This window comes from Gossypium hirsutum, chromosome D06 (assembly GCF_007990345.1).
Source record: "Gossypium hirsutum isolate 1008001.06 chromosome D06, Gossypium_hirsutum_v2.1, whole genome shotgun sequence".
In the NCBI taxonomy this organism is placed as follows: domain Eukaryota; kingdom Viridiplantae; phylum Streptophyta; class Magnoliopsida; order Malvales; family Malvaceae; genus Gossypium; species Gossypium hirsutum.
In genome coordinates this window covers 21,403,147-21,407,576 of record NC_053442.1, presented here as the reverse complement: position 1 = coordinate 21,407,576, position 4,430 = coordinate 21,403,147, and the positions used below count along the sequence as shown (strand labels likewise).

At 32.6% G+C, this 4,430-nt stretch overlaps 1 long non-coding RNA gene across 5 annotated transcripts; it reads left to right on the top strand.

Moving 5' to 3' along the window:
• Positions 1 to 219: 219 nt before the first annotated feature.
• LOC107901556 (uncharacterized) lies at positions 220 to 3,048 on the top strand. 5 transcript variants are annotated; one of them, XR_005914752.1, is made up of 3 exons: positions 287 to 732; positions 1,020 to 1,305; positions 1,522 to 3,048. It is a non-coding gene; the product is annotated as an uncharacterized lncRNA (long non-coding RNA). The 5 variants fall into 5 exon arrangements; XR_005914753.1 differs by having other exon boundaries at positions 290 to 732; positions 1,073 to 1,305; XR_005914751.1 differs by having other exon boundaries at positions 299 to 1,072; positions 1,215 to 1,305.
• The last annotated feature ends 1,382 nt before the right edge of the window (positions 3,049 to 4,430 follow it).

Here is a 4,430-nt window from a genome sequence, read left to right as displayed (position 1 = left end):
AAATTAATTAATGGACCAAACTCTGTAATCCAAGAATCTGTCTAGAGTTTGACTAGACTTCCATCACTCACTGAGCAAGAAAGGCTTTGATGAACAAGTGGCCAAACCTTAGCTAGAGATCTCCAAACAAATGAACACCAACCTCTTGAAATATCCGTTGGGAAATCTTCCGTAATCTTATATTTCGCTCGAAGGACTCTGACTCAAAGTATTCTTATTAGTAAGAAAATGGTAGCCCAATTTAAACAAAAAGGCCTCATTTTGTTCCTTGAGACGTTAGAGACCTAGTTCCCCATTGGAGAGGGGTTGACAACAATCAATCCACTTTACTAAGGTTGGCTTATGACTAGTTGCGGATTTTCCCCAAATAAAACCTTGGGCAGACTTCTCAATTTTAGCGCAAACCTTAACAGGAATTCTAACAATGTGTTTGGTTCGCTGTAATGGGTATGCGGTTACCCATCTATTCCGTGTGCCCCACCTAATCCCGTGTTTGGTTCGCTGTAATGCCTATTACGGGCGTATTACATTACCGATCTATTCCCCAAAATCTATGCTTTTGTATTCCCTTCTCAAAACGACGATTAGCCTATTACGGACGTCTTCCCAAAACAGTCTCTATTTTACCTTCCCTCCCTACCCGAAATCGACCTCCACCCTCTCCCTCCCAACATTAACTGAAGCTGCCAGCAAAGTCACGTCCACCGATTCTCCCACGTTTCCCTTCTAGAGGTAATTTCCCTTTCCCTTCCATCGATTTCTGCTTTTTTTTTTTTATCTGTGATTCATTTGTTAAAATCATTTTTTGTTGGTTTCCTTGCCACCGGTTCTCTTTCGTTTGTTAAAATCAATTTTTGTTTGCTTCTTCTTCTTCTCGTTCATTTCTTTTTGCTCAAATCTGCGATATTGATTCTTTTCTTATGATTTCCATTGGGCTTTGATTTTATTGCTTGTATTGCATGTTTGATTTTCTTGTTTGATTTCCTTGTTAACCCCTTGGCTGATAAAAAAAAGATCAGATTTCTTTGTAAAATGGGCCATGCGTATCATTTTAATTCTCTTCATTTTCCAGGTACACTTCTACTACCGATGGTTTAGCAATGTCTCTTATATAGAGATAAATTAGTTTATTTGAGATTGAAGTGTTATGGACGTTTATACTGTATTAATATCCTATGTTTCATTTTTCCTGTGTTTCCTCCTACTCTTTCAAGAGCATTGTTGATACTCAGTTGGCAATTGTGGTGTTGGCATCTTGCTCAGCTATCTGTTCTCTTATCACATCAAAGATAAGGAAGGTTATATGTAAGTTAAACATGACTCCCTTCAAAATTTCATGTTTATGATCTATATATCTGTTGGAAGAAAATGATTCCATTTTCTGTGTTGTTAATGTCTTTGCTGTGTGAAATCATGTTAAAAGTTCGGTTCATTTCAATGAAATTGTAACAAATATACTAAGACTGCTGAGTTTTTATTGATAGCATTGATTTATTTGAACCATGATTTTTGTTTATGTAGGCAGCCACCGTATTCTGGGGACCAAAGTCATTGGCTACACCAGTCGAGGCAGAGAACACTGATGCCAGGCCGTGCTGAATTTGTAAGTTGGTCACCAAGAGTGGATTCTAAACAGAAGGTGTGGAATAGGCCTAAGGCATGGTGATAGAGGGTCCCTATTTGGTCTGACCATCTCTATCCTTTGTGTAGAGTGCTAGCCGGTTCCGGTATATAAGATATCTGTGTGCTAAACTGCCAATCGAAATAAAGATGGTTATATATAAATATTGTTTCATTTAATTTAGCTGTTTATATCTTTAGTGGAGTTCTGTTTGCTGTTCATGATTAGTAATACTAACACGGTTTGGTTTAGAATACTGACTTTATAGGAGCTGATAGTTTCTCACTCACTGGGCTTTTAGCCTTTGCTGAACTTAAAAACAATATAGTAGAGGACATGACTAGTGTTACCTCGATGATTGGTGTAGTAAGGAGTTATGCTTTTGGGTTTCTATAGGAGGATATGGGGAAATTGTCTTAGTCAGCTCTCTTATAATATTGACTATTTGTAGAACTAATATTGAAGCTCAGAATCCACGAGACATGACAGGTGAAACCGGTACTCTTGGCTATAAGGCCCCTGAGGTATGCCTTCTTAAATGTATTGATAAAGCATGAGTAGTTCAAAGCTTTAATCATTTATTTGCAAACTTGGCTTATGAAGAATTAATCCTCCCTCTCTCTGTGATATGCAAACTTGGCTTATGAAAAAGGTTTTGCCTTTTTCATATCTTTTACCAGTATTGATTGATTGTTCTTGGAATTTCACTTATTGGGTGTACCAAATTCTGGATTTTTGTGTGTTTATATCTATTGGTTAATGGGGTTTTCGTTGGTTCGTTTGGTACTGAATCAGATATTAGCTTCTTGTTGTTGGTGAATAGAAGATGAAACTGGAAATTGTTGCAATTGTTTTGCTATTGTTTTGCTATCGTCCCAATGAACCCCAATACTCTGTTCTGCTTGGTGATTTCTTGCAGGTATTTAGAAATGCATACATACCTATTGTGTTGTTCCTAGGGATTGCAATGTCTGAACTTCATTGATCTTTCTCTTTTAATCAATTGCAATGTGTTGCGCAATGTGGTGCATTAATTTTCTTTGTGGGGATGAAGAACTCGATGCCAAAGAGGCAACTAAGGAGGAAGGCCCCGAAGCAAAAAGCTACTTAGATGTAATCAAAGAAGTAAAATTTTGGCAATCTCCAGTAATGCTTTGCAGGTCTATCTGATTGGATCCTTTCTCGATTTCTAGTTGTTATATGTTCTTTATTAACTGAACAATTTGTACTATTGAATCGGTTGCCCCTTCTCTATTTTCCATGACAATTTGATTGTGTTCAAAAAAAATTGAGGGGTTTAAATCAAAAACTTCTATTTCCTTGTTTGGAGTATTAATATTTGATGCAACCATTTATGTATTCAGTAATGGAGCTAGAAATTGCTTATGATATGATCAAAATTCACGAGATAGGTTGGATTTATATTACATTTCAGTGTCAGGATCACAAGCTTTGCTTTTTATTGCAATTCAAATAATTGCCTCCTATTATCTCTTTATATATGTTGTTGTTCCACTTGGAGTCATGAATTTGTATTTGGAGGGGATGTTTTGAAGATTTAAAAATGGTTGAACCTCAATCAGCCGGTAAAAGTACTTTGAAAGCCCCTAAATAGAAAATGAAACTAATTCAGATATGTATTGCAATTTAAAAATAATAAAGTAGATTATACAATATTTTTATAGCATTATATATTATGATTTTAGTAAATTCATATAAGAATATTTAATATTAAGAATTTCATTAAATTATATATTTTTATTAAATTATATTTAATAATAATTATGTTAAATTATATTTTATAGCATTATATATTATGATTTTAGTAAATTTATATCAGAATATTTAATATTAAGAATTTTATTAAATTATATTTAATAATAATTATGTTAAATTATATTTTATAGTATTATATATTATGATTTTAGTAAATTCATATAAGGATTTTTAATATTAGGAATTTTATTAAATTATATTTTTTTATTAAATTATATTTAATAATAATTATGTTAAATTATATTTTATAGTATTATATATTATGATTTTAGTAATTTAATATTAAGAATTTTATTAAATTATATATTTTTATTAAATTATATTTAATAATAATTATGTTAAAATATGATTAAATTATTTATTATTTATATTAATAATCTTATTAAAATTTAATAACAATAACAATAATCATCAACTTAAAAAAAATTCTGCTAAGGGTATTTTAGTCATTTTAACTTTTTTCCTTATGCTATTACAACATCATTATATTCAACCAAAAACATAAGAATACTATTATGCATCTATTCCATTACATTCAACCAAACAATTAAATTATTATTACGCCTCTATTCCATTACGCCTTTATTCCATTACAACGAACCAAACATACATAACAGTTTGCATAAAATAGTTAGGAATAGATAAAAGACCAACTGAGCAAGAGTCACAAGTCCTGCCAAAGAAAGAAGATTAACATCCCAATTATCCAGCTTTTTCCGAATCTTCTTAATGACAAACTTGAAAGTGGTCGTTGTCACCCGTCGATTCAACAAAGGCTCTGGCGAAGGCTCGGCGTTCGTCGCGGCCCAAGAGGGATGATGACCACGATGGCCATTATGTTTTCAATCTCGGCGAAAATCTCACTCCAAGATGTAAGCATTATTTATTTATTTATTTATTTTTATCCTCTGTGATGTAGTTTTGATTAATGATTTGTATAATTAATGTTTTGACAGATAAAATACTTAGTAAGATGGGAAAAGGTTAGCTGACAAAGTGCTCTGCTGTGAGATCTTTTAATTTCTGTGATTCT